The sequence below is a fragment of the Aulonocara stuartgranti genome, assembly GCF_965226115.1.
Source record: "Aulonocara stuartgranti genome assembly, chromosome: 11".
Lineage (NCBI taxonomy): Eukaryota > Metazoa > Chordata > Actinopteri > Cichliformes > Cichlidae > Aulonocara > Aulonocara stuartgranti.
In genome coordinates this window covers 4,051,841-4,072,211 of record NC_138947.1, presented here as the reverse complement: position 1 = coordinate 4,072,211, position 20,371 = coordinate 4,051,841, and the positions used below count along the sequence as shown (strand labels likewise).

The 20,371-nt window shown below is 40.4% G+C and overlaps 1 long non-coding RNA gene across 2 annotated transcripts in view; it reads right to left on the bottom strand.

The window, feature by feature from the left end:
* LOC309717274 overlaps nt 1–20,371 on the bottom strand; it is a 52,092-nt gene that overhangs the window by 24,169 nt on the left and 7,552 nt on the right. The gene's annotated exons all lie outside the window — the stretch shown is intronic.

Genomic DNA, 20,371 nt, shown 5'->3' with positions numbered 1-20,371 from the left:
GAAAATATGAAATGGTCAAACATATAATCTGATCTGCGTCCAGCGCAGCAGTGTGTGAGCGGAGTGTGTTAGAGTCAAGATGGCAATTAAATCAATTAATTGACTTAACAGCACAATGACTACACCTGTAAGACGTTTTTAGCCTTATTTTGTTTCAATAGTAAAAAACACATAGATGAAAACAAACAAACAGCATTCAATGCAAAATTTTCAAAAGGATTCAAGGAAACAATTCAAAAGGCCCTCTTTTGAATTGTTTCCTTGAATCCTTTTTGAAAATTTCAACAAGTATGAAGGGTTAGGATCCCTGTTTAAGGATGACACTGCCTTTTTACGGCTAGTTGCTTAAAAAAAAAAATCAAAGACAGTATCTATAAACCATTGATCTTATCTGCACACTCAAGTCCACGGGATCTTCCAGGAACGGTGACGTGATGTTTCAAGGAATTGACTGATGAATAGGCAGCAGTTTTGTACTTGTTGATCTCTTATCTTGCTGCAGAGCAGGTTATGTTACCTTGCTAAGCCCCAAATCCTACCCCATAGTACAGACCGCATAAATGTTATTTGCAGATATGCAAAACACACACTCAGAGAGACAGGAGCCAAATAACAGAAACATATGGCTGTGCCACTCTCTCTTTCAGTCTCTTGTTCTCAGCTGAGAACAATGATAAAAAAAAGTATGATGAAGATGATGGTAGTAATAACAACAACTGTCTGTTTGCTTTGAGCTCCTTTACAAAACCCTCAAAGCTTTAACAGCTTTAATAGCTCAGTGGTGTCTTTGCAATGTGAAACATGCACTGAAGGGGTTTAAAAGTCAAAGTTTCTCTCACTGACCTGTTCTTTCTGTTTGTTTCATGACACACACACACACACACACACACGTATTTGCTACCTACGTATCAAGAATCATTTTGATCATGTGCCTCACGGGAACCAGAGAGAGTGTTTAGCCTCAAGGCATCCCAAATGGGACTCCGTGTGTGTGTGCGTTTACTGTTTGTGTGTGTGTGCCCGTTCATGCGTGGGAGGGCTGCTAGAACAGGAGATTTTTTGTGCTGGGGAAGAGAGAGGCTTGGGCACTTCATCTTCTCTTCTGTGCACTGCCAAAAAGGGCAGAGGTCAAAAGTCAGGGCGATTGGAGAATTCCGCGCTGCATGCCGACAGATCGGGTTTCAGGGGTGGGGGAGGGTCACGGATCAGCCTGGAGGGATAGGTGCTTGTGTGCGAGCATTTGTGAGCGCGTTTGCATGTGTTCATATATGCATGTATCTGTTGTGAGGGTGCACATGTACGTATTTATGACAGGGCTTGTTCAGGCAGCACTTTTTAAAAAGACATCTCACCAGAGCTTTAATGCTCAGAGAATCCGGAAGTTGCTCTTGATGTTCGTTGCTTTGCAGGAGTCACTGGAGGAGACTCACCCATCACAAGACAACACCTAAACTCAGAAGTCAGTTTTAAAACATCTATTGAAAATATGCTTTAGATCCATTTTGGTGTATTTGTTCATTTGTTTGTCACCCAGGAAAAAATCTGAAACCTGTTCTGATTGGTGGAAGCAGAACTGCTATTAGTTAAATTTCAATAATCATTTAGTAATATTTGTTTAAAGTAATAGGTCCTTATTGTTATCATAAGGCACTTTCACTGCTCAGACAGAACTGATTTGTGGCTGTTTTGGGTAAATCCATTTTTAATTGACTTGAATCAAAGATTTAAGGCCTAAACACTAGAAATATTGTAGTCACATCCTGCTGTTGATTTTGGTCTTATGGTTCTGCTTCATAGAACATAAAAATAAAATTGTGTTAAATAATAGTTTATGTTAAAGTTAATATAAAAAAAGCTTTAAAGAAATCATTGATTGTTGTGATTCTCAAGTGGCTTTACGACTAACACGAGTTAGTCTGAGTAAGACTAGAACTGTCGACTCAACCTCCATCAATCCTTAGGGACGTGTCTTGGGTTTAAACATTTAGCAGAAGGTGGAGTCATTGAAATGGTTTGATATGTAAAGGGAGTACAGACCTCAGCAACTAGCAGCTCCAACTGTGGCCTTTGTATGTGATCATTAACGAACATGTGCTCTGGGTATTCGCTGGCTCCTGGGGAGCCCGGACTGATCACCACAGCTGTGTTTCTATTGTGCTTACCCGCCATGCTGAAAAATAACACAACACCGCAGCTCTGGCTATGTGCTGGAATTTATTGTATTTACTTTCCAAGGCGTAAAAGAAGCAAAGGTTGAAAACAACCCTGCAGTGGCCCAGCACTCAGGAAACATTAAGACGGATAATGGGAGCAATTTTATGAAACCGAATGACGGAGTGATTTATGCTGGTGTGTGCTGGGGAAAGATTATCTTACATGAAATACTGACAAGGAGGTGTAAAGAAAAGTGGGGTGTAAGCTCTCTAGTTCTTGTAATGTTTCAGTAGCTAGGTTTAAAAGCCTGAGTGGAATAAACATCCTGTGTGAACACCTCACTCAGAATAAAATCGCCCAAAATGGTGAAACTGTCTGGAGTAAACTAAAGAGAAATTGCACCATATAAACAATTCAGTGGTTATTGCATACTTCCTGCACATGCCCTTTGCTATGTGTGCATGTGTGCTGTGTTACCAAAAGTACACAAGGATGTAAATGTATGTCCTTTCAAAAAATTGTGACTTCAGAATTGAATTGCTGTGTTGAATGAATAATAGATATCTGTCCTCGAGGAACTGATCAGACGTGCTAGAAAAAGGATAGCATTCACCATCCATGCAAACAGCTAGGAATTTTCAATTAGAATGAAAAAAAAGTGTTCAAACCACTTACTGCACTGCATGTGTCCCATCCCAGCACAATCTTGTAGGGAACTGGTTCCCAGTAGTCGTTCCTTAGAATTGTTAGTCCTCCTGCCTATCGATCCCACTTATTGTTTCCACTTGCACTCGTGCTTCAGTCACCTGATTTCAGTTGATGTGTCAGAGGAGGAAATGGGGGCACAGTCTCCAGCGTGATATGGACATTTTATTTAGATTTTGTTGCACAAAAGGATGAGATCATGATGTAACTTTGGCTCTTTACAAGCATCCACACAGACAGCATGCTAATGCTAAGGTAGCCAACAATCCAGAGTGATTTAAAGCTGAGTGAACAGTTAACAGGTAACAAGGTGATGAGCAGTTAGGCTCCAGCCTCCGTTTCTTCCTGTTCGTGTTTCTAAAGAAGAATCATTGTTTTAAAGTTTCTTTGTGGTGGTTTTATCTTTGCCTTGTGTTGCCGGCTTTGTGTTCGTACCTTTATTTTGTAAAATGGTAATTATGTGACATTTTTCTGAGAAACATGAAAGTAATGTAACAAGTTGTGTAACAAATTACTTTCTCCTGGAAGTAGCTAATTAGCTGCATTACTTTTAAGAAAAGTGTTTTGTGTTATATGTGTAATAATTACTTTTTGAGTAATGATCCAAACATTGATCAGAACTAAGAGGCGAAATACCTGCAATATGCATGAACATTTGACCAGACAGCATGCAGTCAGTTTGCACAGATGTGATGTCTTTGACATGCTGCTTAACGATGATGGTGACTGTCAAAGAGGAGCCAATGAGAACCCGATGAGAACTGATAAGGAATCAAATCAATAAGTGATACTGATAATGGAATCAGAATTGCTTAATTCATATCAATTTCCATCCCTAGTTCTGGGACACTGACACCTACGCATAACACTTGCAGCAGCTGCTCAGCCATAGAAATCCATGCCATGAAGCTCCTGGCAGTTTCTGTGCTGATGGTAGCACCAAAGGAAGTTTGGAAGTCTTCAGTCACTGAGTCAGCCGAGCATTGGCAACTTTCACCTCAGTACTCAGTGATCTCGTTCTGTAATTTTGCCACTTCATGGCTGAGTTGCTGTGCTTCCTAAACGTGTTCACTTTATAATACTACCAATTTGTTTACATATATGAAGGATTAAAGCAGTGCTGCAGGTTTTTTACAAAACAGACAGATTTCTTAAATTGAATGAGACTTTTATGCTTTTGAGTTTCATGAATGTGGTTTGCTTTTCACTTTCAGTGTGCATTCGCAACTGTCTGTCTAACTTTTTAGAAAACGTCAAAATATGTCAAACAAGGTTAAAATCACAAACTGTGTAGCTAATGACATAAACACCAGCAAAATGAGAAAAAAAAGGAAAATTAAAAAAATATACGGTGCCAGTTTTGTTGTTTCCAAGGAAACTCAAATAACTACACTGAACAAAAATATAAACGCAACACTTTTGTTTTTGCTCCCATTCCCCATGGGATGGACGTAGAGACCTAAAATTCATTCCAGATACACAATATAACCATCCCTCCCAAACAGTGGTCACAAATCAGTCCAAATGTGTGGTAGTGGGCACATCTGCTATATTGAGATAATCCATCCCACCTCACAGGTGTGCCACATCAGGATGCTGATCTGACATCATGAGTAGTGCACAGGTGTACCTCAGACTGCCCACAACAAAAGGCCACCCTGGAATGTGCAGTTTTTTGCGCTATTGGGGGTCTGGGGACCCAGAACCGGTCAGTATCTGGTGTGACCACCATTTGCCTCATGCAGTGCAACACATCGTCGCATGGAGTCTATCAGATTGTCAATTGTGGCCTGTGGAATGTTGGTCCACTCCACTTCAATGGCTGTGCGAGGTTGTTGGATATTCGTGGGAACTGGTACACGCTGTCGTATACGCCGGTCAAGCACATCCCGAACATGCTCAATGGGTGACATGTCCGGTGAGTATGCTGGCCATGCAAGAACTGGGACATTCTCAGCTGCCATCTGCCCTGAACAATGTGAACCATGATTCATCCGTGAAGCGCACACCTCTCCAACGTGCCAGACGCCATCGAATGTGAGCATTTGCCCACACAAGTCTGTTACGGCGACGAGCTGGAGTCAGGTCAAGACCCCGATGAGGACGACGGGCATGCAGTTGAGCGTCCCTGAGATGGTTTCTGACAGTTTGTGCAGAAATTGTTTGGTTGTGCAAACCAATTGTTCCAGCAGCTGTCTGGGTGGCTGGTCTCAGACGATCTTGGAGGTGAACCTGCTGGATGTGGAGGTCCTGGGCTGGTGTGGTTACACGAGGTCTGCGGTTGTGAGGCCGGTTGGATGTGCTGCCATATTCTCTGAAACGCCTGTGGAGACGGCTTATGGTTGAGAAATGAACATTCAATGCACGGGCGACAGATCTGGTTGACATTCCTGCTGTCAGCATGCCAATTGCACGCTCCCTCATTGCTTGTGGCATCTGTGGCATTTTGCTGTGAGACAAAACTGCACATTCCAGGGTGGCCTTTTGTTGTGGGCAGTCTGAGGTACACCTGTGCACTACTCATGATGTCAGATCAGCATCCTGATGTGGCACACCTGTGAGGTGGGATGGATTATCTCAATATAGCAGATGTGCCCACTACCACACATTTGGACTGATTTGTGACCACTGTTTGGGAGGGATGGTTATATTGTGTATCTGGAATGAATTTTAGGTCTCTACGTCCATCCCATGGGGAATGGGAGCAAAAACAAAAGTGTTGCGTTTATATTTTTGTTCAGTGTATTTGCCAAAAACTAGGCATATTTTGGCAGGGTTTGCAGTGTGCCCTTAAAATATTTGAGGACACTAGATAAGTGAGCAAATGAAAAGTATCTAACAGCCATCTTAGTAAAAGGCAACAACCTGACCAAGACCTTAGAGCTGGATTAGAAATTTTGATTCAAACCATCATTAATATATATAGAGGAGGTCAGAAGACAGTTACAGCAGCAAGTGTCTATAGTGATCTGTAAAGCAGAGTGGAGGCTCTGTCATGATTTCAGTCAGTGGTCTTGGGGATCTTATCACAACTGATACAAATATGAATGAACAAAAGTATCCCAAAATGAAATCACTGCCAGCATCTGGCTGACACTAGTTATATTTTACAGCATGACATGGATCCCAAACACACTGTCAGTGCAGTAAAAGCATACCTGGATTGGACCCAAGACCTCAAGGGGTGCAGATCATCTCGACAGAAAACAGAACAAAAAGCAAAAAGCATCTAAAGAAGGACTTTGAATGTCATTCATGAAGCCTGGAGAACTATTCCTGAAGACTACCTAAGAAATTACAAGTGAGCTTGCCTAAGAGAGTTAAAGCTATGTTAAAGAATAAAGGTCGTCATACCAAATGTTGACATTAATGCTCATTAAAATTGTACAAACTCTGTTTTTGTCTTATATTCTGTATTTCCATGTCTGTTTTTACACACCTCAAAAAAGAAAGAAAGATAAGAAAATGAGGTCTTGCTCAAGACTCAAGACTTGAAAGTATTTAAAAAAAAACCTGGATACTGGTATCTAAGTTGGGAAGCAAAAGATGTGGAGCTCCATCTTCTATCAGTTATTCATTGTTATGATACAATATAAATTTTAAGACCATATTGAAGCACACTTATTTTACTTTATATTCGATTTTGCTTCACTACATTTGCAGAGCTGTGCCTTTGGCTGTTGTTGTGGTGGACACAGGAAGTTTTTTTTCACCAGTGAATTCTGAACAAAAGGGCCTCTCTCTGTGGTTTCCACGCAAGACACCGGGGCCAAAGGATCAGCTCAGTCACAAAAAACAGATATTGTACGACAGTACTGTATGCAAATTCGTTTAACCCCTCGCTGGTTTGGACACCGGTTTATAGAGATTGACAGACCACGTGACTTTCGCGCGTTGCATTGTGGGTACCAGTGGCAACAAAATCAAAACACTGCATCAAGCGCTAGCATTTCCAGCACAGGTAATCATTAATTCTGCGGTTTTAATCACTACTTGCATTTTATTTGCCCCAAAACAGTTATGTAGAAAACAACGGAGAACACGGCAGGTCCACACAAAGACAGACGTGATGAAAAGGCAAAAAAAAGTAGGAGAAAAACATCAAAGGAGTGAAAGGGTGAGACCCATACGAGCATACAGAGTGGAGTAAGGACGTTAGCGTGCTGCCCGACTTTCATCACGCACATATTTATTATTATATGATCCTAAGTGTGAGTGCATACACTCACAAAATGTTTAGTAACGTCAGATCCCTGCAACAAGCCCAGGTCCAGTTTACTTTGGTGATTTGGACTATTCCATTTCACAGCTGTTGTTAATTTTTTCCTTTATCTCCTGTACAGGCAAACACATCTATTTGTTGTTTCAGGTTGTAGTGTTACACAACATTTTCAGATCTAATAGAAATATAATAAGTGTTTCATAATTCACTCAATTTATTGTCTTTATTTATAACTGGCATTATTGTTTCATTCTATTATAGAATCTTACAAGATAGAGGCAAATTTGTATTCCATTGTGCTTTATTAGCTGCTTTGGTGAAAAACAAATCAACAATGCAAAAAAACAAAACAAAAAAACATTTCAGAACAACATACTGGAAAACAGTTATTCATCACTTGCTTGCTTCAATACAACACTTGGGCACGTATATGTGTGACTTTTCATGGCTGTTTTGATCTCGCTCTTTCTCTTACCCGATCAAATCTGGCTGTGGTAGCAGCTTTAAACTCGGTCTGACCCAGGTTGATAGAGGGGGCACAGTCTGGATCGCATTCCAGCATTTTGTAGGCTGGTTTTCCTACAAAACACAACAAACATTAGCTCGCAAAGCCACAGTGAACAACGCAGTATAGCGCAACGAATTCAATTCAAATCAATATAAGACTTATTTGTAACCTACATCAACTATTATGTTATGATAAATTACGTAATAACTACAACAGAAGACTGACCTTTGTGGAAATGCTTGGAGCAGACTAACATGTGAGCTGGAGTGTTCTGGGACGTTACATTTGGTCTTCGAATGGCTGCAATCCAGGCCATCCGTCGGCTCTTTGTTACTTCGGAAACATGGCTTGAACAATTTCTCTTCCACGGAATCCGATAAAAACCATTAGGCGTCGGCTTCCCGTGGCTGTCATGCAACCGGCAATTGCAGTTAATAATACAACAGCTTCTTGCCATTCTTTGTGTTTCTTTTTATCGCTGTGTGACTGTTTTCATGTGAAAGCCTGTGTGCGCTAGTACCGCTTGCCACTCGTACCTACAATTCTTTGCGGTTTTACCCCGGAAATGGAAAACATTATTTAAAATTTCTGTTAAACTTTCCAAAGAGTTTATATTTGTTTGACTGTAACAGCCAAGGAATACTAATGGTGATTGTGCGATTATTTTTGCTGAGATTAACCATAAAAAATTATCATTAAATTACTGAACAATGATTAATAATGAATCTTCTTTTATTACTCACCACAACCCAGTCAGGAGATTTTAAATAATTCTAATTTTTATTTTAACAGATGATGAGAAATTAAAAAAATAATTTATTAAAACATTATTTTATTATTATTATTCTTTCATTTAATATATAATAATGAGTGAGTAGGTAGATTTAGCTGAACAAGGACTCGTTAGCTGCTTATTCCTATTTCCAATCCAGTTCCAGGCCTGGATTTTAGCTTATAGCTAACACTGATCTTCATTGTCCAAGTCCACATGCATTAACTTAAAGTCATAATTTTTCTTTATCAGTCTCTCACAGAGTTGTGGAGAAATTTTAGCCTGCTCTTCTTTACAGTATTACTTCAGTTCATTGAGGTTTGCTAGCATTTGTTTGTGCACAACTCTTTTAAGCTCCTACTTAAACCATTTCATTTGATGACCATGATTTGACCATGATGTTTCAGACAAGCTTTAGCTGTCAGATGGATGGTCTCATATTTGACACTAGAATACTTTGGTATTCAGAGGAGTTCATAGTGACTACAAAGTGCTCAAGTCATTAAAGTTAAATCATCATCCCCTTAACTGCTGTACTTGAATTTGAGTTGGTATGAGATGTTTGTGCTAATATGCTACATTTGGTTTTTTTTGTCAAACCTGGCACTGTGCATATTGGCCAAACATTTCTATTTGGTCGCCCCTATCCAAAGAACATTGTTCCAGACGTCTGCTGATTTCTTCAGATGGACCTCTGCAAATCTAAGCTGTGCTGCCACATACTCTGAAGATGGTATCCCCTTGCAACCCTTGCAAACAAGCCAGACCTGCTTAATCTCTTTTAAATGTATTATCACAACATTTAATATTAAGCATGCTAACTGAGGCCAGCAGAGTCTTAGATGAAGCTACTGATTTCTGTAAGCATTCCACAGTTAGTTTAACCTCGGAGTGAATTTGCTGGGATGTTCACTCCTGGAAAGATTTGCATCTGTCTTCGATGTGAAGATTCTTTCTCATAGTTGAATGATGGACTTTAAATTGACCTTATAACCCTTCCTAGGTTGATGGGCAGTGTTAATATCTTTCCCCTTTGAGACAGCGTTAAGGCACAGTTGAGTTTTGGCAGTTTGCTTCAGAAATAGACCTGCCAAAATTTGCACTTTCATAGAGTTACTCATACTTGCTGGTGACTAAGTTATCAGGTACATTTGATTAGCAACCTCTGAATGTTATTTACCCCCCATGGAAACAGTAATCTTTCATATACTGCTGCATTTAATCTTTCACACATTGCTTCTGCCTTTTGGCTGAGCTTGTGTTAAATAAAAATTACACAGATTTGTTTGGTTGTTCATCTGAGGCTGTAATTTTGTAAGATTTTGTAAAAAAACAACCAAAAACCCCCCCAAAAAGCTGGTTTCAAACTCTAGAGTTTGACAAGAGTATTACACCACAGCCACTACCTGCTGCCCCTAATGCAGATTTAGTAGCTACTCTGTCAATTTGGACAATTAGTCTGAGCACTTTTTGTATCTTTTACAGATATTTTGCCACTGTTTTCATGCTTTGCTGTGGTTTATTTTTCCTTTTTGACATGCCCGGGGTTCATGAAAGAGTGCAAATGAGTCAATGATGAATTGGATAGAGCAGTCTAAATGTGGGGTTGATCTCCCTGCCCCTCTCTTTTTCCACTCCCCGGGCTGTTTGAGCAGAGTGTTCGGATCAGGGCCGACTCTCGGGCCCTAATGGAGGCAACTCATTTCAAGAGGGCTTGTATCTTTGATGCGGAGCTGGTTAACAATGCATCCTTTCTTTCACTGAGTTAGAACTCTCCAGCAGGGTTCCAGAGAGAGGGGAAAATGTAAACTGGGGATTAGCTGGACTAATGGCCCCAACTTGTCGTTGATGTTAATTAGTGTTAATTAGGACTCTCTTCATTTAGCAGGTGGGACTGAAAGTCCAGGGCAAACTTTTGGTGTTTTTGCAAATGTCCTGGCACATTTTTATGCACGTATGGTCAAATCCTCGTACACACATTTTCACACTTGCACACAAGCCAGAGCCCCTTCTTGTTAATTTCAGCATCCCGTCAGCGCTAGCACTTGTACACTGACGGCTTTCTTCTGTTTGTTCTTTCCTAGTTGTCAGAGGCCATTTGCTTTCGGCACAATGACTCCCTTTTACTGGGTTTGATCTTCACAGCTATTCAACCTCCTCTTTTCTAGTGGTCAAGATAAGACTCCACCATTTCATCTCTACTCTTTGCACAGCCTAAAATCTTACCATATCCCCTCCCCCTTCTGTATGTTTGTGTGCCCAGTGATCCAAGAGAAAGACAGTGGTTGGATTTGGAATCTTTTCTGCTTCCAATGTCCTGCTACTGACACATAATTGACCACTTTGTTTGGTCAGTTAACCCTTTATTGTTCCAGAGGCCCTTTGGAGCCATTGAGGTTGCCAGTAGTGGACCGTTGTGCATCATATGCATGTGCAAACACATCTACATACATTCAGGATATGGGTGACCCTCTCACATGCACACACACACACACACACACACACACACACACACACACACACACACACACACACACAGAGGGCATGTCCCAAACTCTACTTGAGGGGTGTTTTTACTTTGACATGCACGGCCACCCCTTCTAACAGGCTCACTCTCAGGCTTGATGTCCCAGCAGGATTTCGTGGTGTGAAATGGGGGGCCCAAAGTTTGTTGCTGGTGGGAGTTCAGAGAGAAGAAGGGGGAAATGTTTCTCTCTGGCCAACACCTGGTATCACTTTATTAACCCTTGGCTGCCTTGACCCCTATGAGCCAAGAAACTGCAGGGCCAAAGGGGGCCACAAGGGAGTAAGAGGCAAGGGGTGGAAGAGGAGAAGGGGTGCAAGGGGTGTATGGACGTCACTGCGCAGCCTTTGAAGGCAGAAGCGATGCCCCTGCATCGGAGGCATGGCGATGACTTTACCACTACTGTGACCCCCCTTGACCCTGCCCCCTCCCCACCCTGTGTACACCCCAAACCCCACCCCCTCTGATTGCAGCTGCTGGATCCCATTGGACTGCCATAGACTGCCGTGGCAGCGGGAAGAAGAGAAGGAGAGATGGAAGGAAAGAAGGGAGTGGAGAGATAGACGGGGAACAGCAAGATGGGCCTATGGAAAAGGTCAACTGTTGGTCAGAGGTTTTTATTGGGATTGCAAGAGGGAGGGAGTGGGAGAATGTGTTAAAGACCACCGTCTGAGATTTTAACAACAGGGAGGGGAATTTGGCCTTTTTCCACCCCTACACACGTTTAACTGTTAGATGATGGCCTCTCAGTAGATCTGTGTGCAAGTGGCCTAATGGTTAAGTATGCAGAAGTTGGGTGCACCTCTGGACACTGCTGGGTCGCTTTCAGCTTTCAACTTTTGGGATATCCTGCATCTTGACTGGTACTGTACAGCAGCCAGACAGAAAACTTCAGTACCAGCACAGAGGATGTCCTCACACCATTTCCATTGCTTATTAAGAGTTATCCAAGATCTCCTGGGTCAAGTAATTATAAAGGGTCTAGTAGGCCGGTGGAAATTCCATCAAAGAGACATCATACTGGAGGATTTAAACTTATCCAATCAAAAGTTATGATCAGTCCGAGCTGAGACAGGAAACCCTAAATGAGCCCCTGATTAGTTACTGGCAGAGTCAACAGGGAGTGATGATCCACAAATAGAACCTGTAGGAACAAGTTAGCTCCTCTGACCTTTCACAAAAGTTCCATCAAGTTGCTAACTTGCTGTTTGTCTTACTTGTATTCTAACCAGCTGCTGCACATTTATAAGCAAAAATACATTTTAAACTCTTAAACTTGTAACTTAGAGGCAAATTATTTTATCTGAACATTTCATAGATTTTAAGGTGACCAAGTTACTTCATTTCCCAAAGAAACAAAACACAATCTCCCCTCTGCTCAGGAATATTTTTTTTGATTGTAGTATTACTTGTTTGACTGGCAACATTTTCAGAATAATGTGTACTAATGTAGAATTTTAACCTTTCAGAATGGGTATACTTTTACTTTATACTTTTAGTAACTGGACAGCTTATGTTGTGAGCCATTTACTGTACAGTATGGAAACACTTAAGGCCTGTTTGTAGACAGTCTGCTGTCACAAGTCTTGACATTGCATAAAGAATGGTGGTCAAAATGCTTAGATATTCTGTCACAACTGCCTCTGCTTACATGATCACTTACATCTTTGTATGCATTGTGAGGGGGAGATATTTTCCTCCAGTGGTCATGCAGTGCAGTAAACTACAGTAAGCAGAAAAATCCTGGAAATTTGCAAAGCGTTACACAAAACAAAGCAAAAGAAAAATGTATATACGAGCAAATAAAGCATTGGCACTATTACAGTAACAACAACAGTGCTAGGAATCACTGGACTTCCTGACGTTCTTCCACTTTTGGACACAGATTCTCATCCCCCTTAAAGCTGACCTTCTACATCTTCCTATGTCTTCTCTATGCTATACATGCTTACAGCTCTTCTTCCATTGGAAGGTGTTTCTGGCCTTAAAATGTTTATTTGAACAGGGTCTCAGTGACAACTATATCTCAGTTTTCTATTTGTTTAACAACTTCTTATGTTAGCAAGTTAAATTGTAACCTACACATTTATACTCCACTAGGTTAACCCTTTCTTGGACGAGGAACCATGTTTGCTCACTTCACTGACCTTGATTTGCAACAGAAAAATAAAAAATGTTGAAAAAAATCAATCAAATAAAAAAGTGCTGTGATATAATTTAATAATACTTGAAATGTTGAATTTCCATTCACTCAGTAAGTGCCCTATAAACGGTTAAACCTGTTATACATCATCTTATTATACCTTGTCCTTGCCTCTAAATTCATATTGGCTCTCCAAAAACCTCTGAATGGTGTAAGGCAATATGTTTTTATCTTTATTTGTGGAGTGGTGAGTTCAATTAAGTCATGACATTGTATTCTTCTAAACACGTCTGAAGTTGATCTTTAATTTAGGATAAAAATAGTGGAAAGGTTAAACCAACGTGGCTTTTTTTGCTCAACATAGACAAATATTCAGTCATTAAAATAAATTGGTATTTATAATTCTATCTACAAAAAGAAAATCACTTTTTTTTATGATCAAAGCACTTTTTTGGTTCCAGATACATTCATTCATGAAACTGCAGACAGATTTCCCCACTCTAGGAGCCACAAGATGACTCCAAACTGCCCTCACTATCTCCAGCCTCTTTGCTGTGAGCAGACATATTGCCTAATTTTTACTGCTCCCCCTATCACCTCCTGAGCTGAACACAAATATGACATCTGTCCAAAGACACAAGTCCTCAGTGAGCCTCTTTCTGTGGAGGGGGCAGATTAGATGCTTTTTCCATGGTCTAGTTGGGCCTGCATCCTGGCTCTAGTGCATGATCAGGAGGTTGTCTCCTGACTCAACCTCTGCAGTGTCAACACTGTTCTGTTGCAGCTCACCTCGATCAGGGAGTCACAAGGGCTCCGGCTTCAGCCAGGGTCCAGAGATTAATTTATGGCCTGACTGCAAGACCACTGTTTGAGAGCCAAAATGGCCACAAACACTGCATGAGGAAGGTGGAATAGATAGATAGATAGATAGATAGATAGATAGATAGATAGATAGATAGATAGATAGATAGATAGATAGATAGATAGATAGATAGATAGATAGATAGATAGATAGATCGATCTATCTCTCCTTTTTTCTCTCTCTTCCTTTTCTTTCTTTCCCTCTTTCTCTCTGTGGGCATCTTTTTATGGAACTGACATTCCTGGAGTGATCGAAACAGAAGCCCTTGTTTAGAGGCGAATCCCTCCCACCCTAACCCCCTTTTTCATCTTCCTAGTTTTGGAGCCCTGGGTCAGAGGTCAAGACCCCCTCCAGCTTCAGAGACATGCCAGGTCATGCAAGCCACATAGCATTCCCTGTATAGTCCGTCCCCCCCCCCCCCCCCCCCACACCAGCCCACCACACCACCCTGCCTTCCCTTCACCTCAGCAAAAAGGCCTGATGCCTCTTAACACTGACTAACACGCTTACACAAGAGGTGTGACACTATGTTTGACTGAGTAAGTGCACGCGTGACATTTTGAGAGATGCCGAGTACTACAGATAGTGAGTACATGGGATCACTTGTGGATTTTACATTGGTGAAGATGAGTTTGGGATGTCGTGTGATAACGTTTTAAGCTTTCAAATATGACGCGTTTCAAGACAAAAAGCTGTCTAGTTAGGCAAGTCAGTAAAAATGTATTAACGAAGCAGGGAAATTCTACTTTAGATCTGACCTACTGTGAGTAGAAAGGGAAACATCCCTCTATAGAATTTTGTTTGCCCCCGATAATATGATAAATGTAAAAACCAAAGTAAATAAACAGAAGATGTCATGTCACAAAACAAATTGGCGATGTGAATAAATGTGCTTAAAACAAATCCTTTCCTGAAATGATAAGCTAATGCTTCATCTGCCAGAATTTTAAACTCTCTTTCATCGTGTCTGTGAAAAGACGCAAGCACTTTAATGAAATAATACAAAAATAGGAAATAAAGGGTAATAAATTAAAGCCCAGCTGAATTAGAACTGTCAGGAAGCAATTAGGAAAACACCATAATTCCTCTAAATGGGGCCAAAGTTGAACAGATAGCAAAATGTGTTAAATGAAAATAACCAATTTTGGGAGCGTATCGCTGCCAAATGTTAAAGGTCACGAGACTCGGTGGGGCCTTCACTCGTGTCCTCTTCGCTTAGTCAGCAAATGGAACCAACGTTGAATCCCACAAGAAACAAGATGAAAAATGGGTTTGAGATGCACAAACAGGGCAGAGATGTAGTGCAGAAAAGGGTGACCCCTTCCAACAGATAAACAAATAACTAAATAAATCCTGGGGACACTGGGGGTGAGGGAAGCTACCCCCGAGGGGTCAGAGCAGGAACAGATAAATCTCCCTTAAAGACGCCATGACTCTCCACAGTTAACCTCTTAATCAACCCCAATCGCCCAAAGGAAACAGCAGTGACTTTCAAAAACTCAGCCCAGTGTCTTTGCAGTGAGTAAACACACTTGTGTATTTGTGTTCCCTAATAAATGTATAGAAATAAGGAATCATTCGCTTCAGTTTGATGACAATTTAATCATAAAGAGCTGTAGAAAAGGGGAAGTTCTGTGGAGTTCATTTCCAGCATCTGAAGGAAATTTAGATTGCACATACCTTTTTAGTCAACGTGATCGTTTTTTCATGCACAGAAATACATGTTCAGGCAAACACACTCATTTCCCAGTGAATCTAAATTTCACTTCTTCCTTGTCTGTCTGTCAATACTCTTTTCTGAAGCACCACACAAGCAATTAATAAATTGTGCCTCTGAGCACAAAACACTCAGATACTATCTTTTCGAGGGTCATGCAAGGCACAAGACGTCATAACAAACATGTCATTCTTGCCTTTGAATTTCTATTTCAGTCATGTGCTCAGGTTGCATACCTGCTCACTTGATGGCTTCTTTCCTCAACGGGACGCATTTAGCATCAGCTGAAGTGCAGTTGCATTGTTGGCACGGGTGTTGTCAGGTTGTCCATAAATTAACAACTAAACCAGTGGCCCTTGCATTTCCAAGGCCATCCGGTGTGGTCATGTTTACCACCCCTTGCCCTCAGCCTGACACCCTCATGTGTCAAAGCCTCCTGAACCAGTTGGTCCAGCAGTCCTTCATGAGCATCAAACAGAAGAGGCAAACTGTCATATGTGCTGGTTTTGAGATATATCTGGGTATGAAAGGGGAAAGGTTACCCTGATGAGGGCAGATATCCTGATACTTAATTTATTAAACACTACTTTTTTATGGTGTTTGAACACCATGACCCTGCTATATGGCCTTTTGCACCACTACAAACTTTCAACTAGTGGCTCTGTAGTGGTGTGCTTTACTCATTCACCTAACAAGTGAGAGATCTCCGGTTATGGAGTTGTGTCATGAAGGGCATCCAGTGTAAAAATGTGCCAAATCAAACATGCAAAATGACCCCTTGTGAATAAGAGAACAGCTGAAAGTAGCTTCTTCTACAGTTCTGAAACAGGGTGAATCAAAGACATGTAACAGGACGAAAACAAACATTTTCAAGCCAATCACTAAGACAGAGTTTGATCACACATGGCTTCTTTTGTACAAGCGCGTAAGAAAGAGACATTTTTTTCTAATCTACTTCAACTGAATGGAGACAAAATTAAGAATCTTTAAAAGTATGTTCAGATCAAGTTTGTATGGTAGCTCAGAAAGCCAAAATCTTGATGTTCTTATTATTAATTTTTGACCTGTGACACTTTTATTGTCATTTCAGCACAAAGATGATACTATGACCCAAATGACTAACCTGGGAAATTTTGTGGATATGTGAGTGTTGCATTATAACATGCCAAGATGGAAACAGTGCTTTTAAATTTTTGCTATGTCCTTGTTTCTTCAGATATTTTTGTCACCTCTTTACATCCAATATATAACTGGTGACCCACTTAGGATTAATGTTAGGGGTAGGATTTGGTTAACACCCTCTTATATTGAATTTTCACCTTTCTGGATCACCCAGATGGATATGATTTTATCATATAAGTTTGAATACTCAAATACAACATCTGCTTTGTGAAAAGCAGGACACGTGTATTTGTCTCCTCCAAACTGAGAAATCACTAAGAAAAAAACATTACTCAGTGCTCAGTACAATAACTCTGACAGGGACGGGACTTTATTCATCAACAATGGGCCTTTTCTTTAATTTACAGAGTTCATACCACCACTAAATCTTTGGGAGTAAATTATAATTATCTTTGACAAACGCATGCACATACACACAGAACTGTGATCTCAGTCATCAGCTGCATTATTATATTCCAGATAGTTCTGCCATAAATGGATGCAGAAAAGCTACGTACTGACCCAGAAACATTAATCAGAGTGCAGGAAATGAAGTTTAAGATTTCCTGGGGAAGGAACTACTTTCAATTAATGCCCAAGCCCAATGCAGAAACAAAACCTACGCCCATGAATTTACAGTAACTACCCGTGATGACCGGCTTCTGCTTGTGAAAGCATCACAGGATGTAAAGATCAACAACACTCTGCTCAGCTGAGCTGCAGTGTTAGCTAGCTCCAAGTTCATTTGGTTAGGACCAACAGAAGGTTGAAAAAATAGGTCCTAAATTAAACTGATTCAAAAATTATTGATTTTACTTATTTACTGTATTTTGAATAAACTGATCACAGTTCTTTTCTAATATATTCTTTTGGAGCTTTGAGCACCCAGATATCATATATAATATCAGTTATATCAGTTTATCAATAAAAGTTAGCGATCTCTACGTCTTATATCCAACAAACTGGGCAACTCATGCTAAAAACAGTTTAGACAGATATATACATCCTCTGGTCTATAATCCTTTGATATTACAGCCCAGATATAAAATGTGCAAATATAATTACAAGTCATAATTTTATCTCATTTTCTTGATTTTTAAACTTTCCCTATAGACATTAATCTGTTTGTGAAGGTCTAAATCAGGAGTGTCCAACTTGTTATAGTTCATGGATCACAATCTGATTATAATAACCTGTGTGGAAAAAACAAAAAAACATATAAAAAAGTAAATGTACATTTGGTAAACTGTGACATTTTCACAGTTCATAAACCATCAGTTTAAGAAAAGATCCTAAGATTTTTTTAAAGAAAAATAGACATGTAGAGTCGTAGTTTGTGTCTTTTGTTTCACATCAGTCTAAAAACACTTGTATACACATATTTTCACCACACCGGAAATTGTAGCACATTGAACTGAAAATCACCTAAGGAATTAATGACGTCACTATAATTTTTAACACTCTCCACACAAGTGGACGGACCATGCAGTGGGCCAGTTCTGGCCCCTGGGCCCTATGTTTGACACCCTTGGTCAACATAAGAATTAAACCACGGTTCACAAAACACGTCTTTGTTTTCATTTGGTACAATGTTATTACTCAAAGAAGGCATGTAACAATGGCCTTTTCTCGTCTTAATGAAAGACTTAAAGAAGAGTCTCTGCACTGATGTGGTCTTAATTGAGGGATTAATGAATGGATATTACGTACATTACCAAACCATATGCTGATCCTCGTTTAATTAGACTCTTTTCGTGAAATCCTGGTCAAATTGATCGTAAGCCGGGTCGAGTCGAGTTACACTCTAATTATTAGGCCCCAAACCCTGAGGTGCCCTTGGTCACTGGCTCTACAGCTCATGGGATCTCCTAATGGAGAGTCGCGGGGCTAATTGGGACACAGGTAAGGTTACATGTGACAGCAATTAAGCCGAGCAAAGGGCCAACTGTGTGGCCTCCGGCGATCCCGGCGCAGCACTCGCGATCCCTGAGTGCTGTTTTTGTCTTTTTAGCGCTTTTTTCTTTTTTGGGAGAAGCAAAGCTGAGAAGTTTCCCCCCTTTAGTCTATAGCAGAGATCAGATTATGTAGAGAGCCTAAATCCCATATCGTTTTCAGCTACTCTGGACATATAAATTGCTAAAACGTTTGCGTTTTACTTTGTTTTTAGTTCACTTTTCCATTTTATTTTATGTGTATATATATATATATATATATATATATATATATATATATATATATATATATATATATATATATATATATATATATATAATTTAACGCACACATGTTACGACGTTTATTTAAAGACTTATATGTAACAAGAAACCTGGTTTATTCAATTTCATCGTTTCCATTAGATAAACAATTATTTTCCCAGAAATCAGAGACAACTATCATGTAAACTGACAGTAAGAAAACCAGAGACTGTAGTTATTGAAAGAAAAAACAAAAGCCAAAACCAAAAAACAGCCTGCGTGTTGTCCAGAGGGGAAGTGCGAGAGCGTGTCTAAACGCATTATCACTTTTCAAACCTCGGTCTCATGCAGCACGGGGCGGTGGGACACTCGACCCCCTGGCAGCGGTGTTGCTGGAATTACCTACACATGACAAATCAAGACCATATCTGGGAAAATAATCGGGTCCCCGCTGCGTGAAAACTCCCATTAGGGAACAACACTGCCACTGTTAATTACCGAAATGGGCTTTTGTTCGCTGGCAGAGACTATAACTACAACACAACAAACCCGAAAAATCAACACTTTCTCCATTGCTGGCCGATTTAGCTTGGTGAGACCTTTGGCACCTTTTGCTCTTGTTGACTTTGTGGAGGACACGGGGGCTGTTTGCAAACACCGCCAGCATTTAAGATATTCAGTTATTATTCTGTAAGTTTGCCCGCGGCGCTGTTTTTACAGTATTTAATTGGTGGATAGGAAACTGCACGATTTCAGTGATGACCAGTTTATCAGGAACCATCTGGAGTGTTTCGTCCACGCCGACAGTTGGTCTGAGATTGGTCACAAGGCTGTGGCGTATAGATAAAACAGTTGGCAAACCATGACCTCTAGTCGTTCATTAGTGGGAAAAACATTTCCAGAAAAATACCAGAAATATGTTCTAACTTATAATAAGAAATAACTTATGATTTCAAGAAACACACAATTTCCTGATTCTTAAAGATGCTCCTTTAATATGGCAAAAAGCTTTAACGAGTCGAATAGTTTTTTAAATCCAAAACTTTCATTTTAATAAAAAAAAAATCGAAACTTCACTTTAGTTTTAAGTCGTAGGCAACTGTAAATACTGAAATATTGTTCATTCCAAAAGTTTAGTAGGCGATATTTCTTCCGCCTCCGTAAACTACATCGTTGTGCATTTGCGCTGTGGGATTCAAACCTTTGTAAGACTCATATGCATTAAGATTAGTTTCCAAAGTAGATGCAATGCCATAGACGTCTGCTCATTTGTGCACTTCTTAAACTGGGAGTTAAGTTGAACACGGGGCTTTGAGCCCCGCCGGAGTGGAATGTGAAAACTGCCCTCTCGCCTTCAAGCATCTAAATAATGACAACTAATGGGCTTTTATGCGGGTAAGCCACTTAA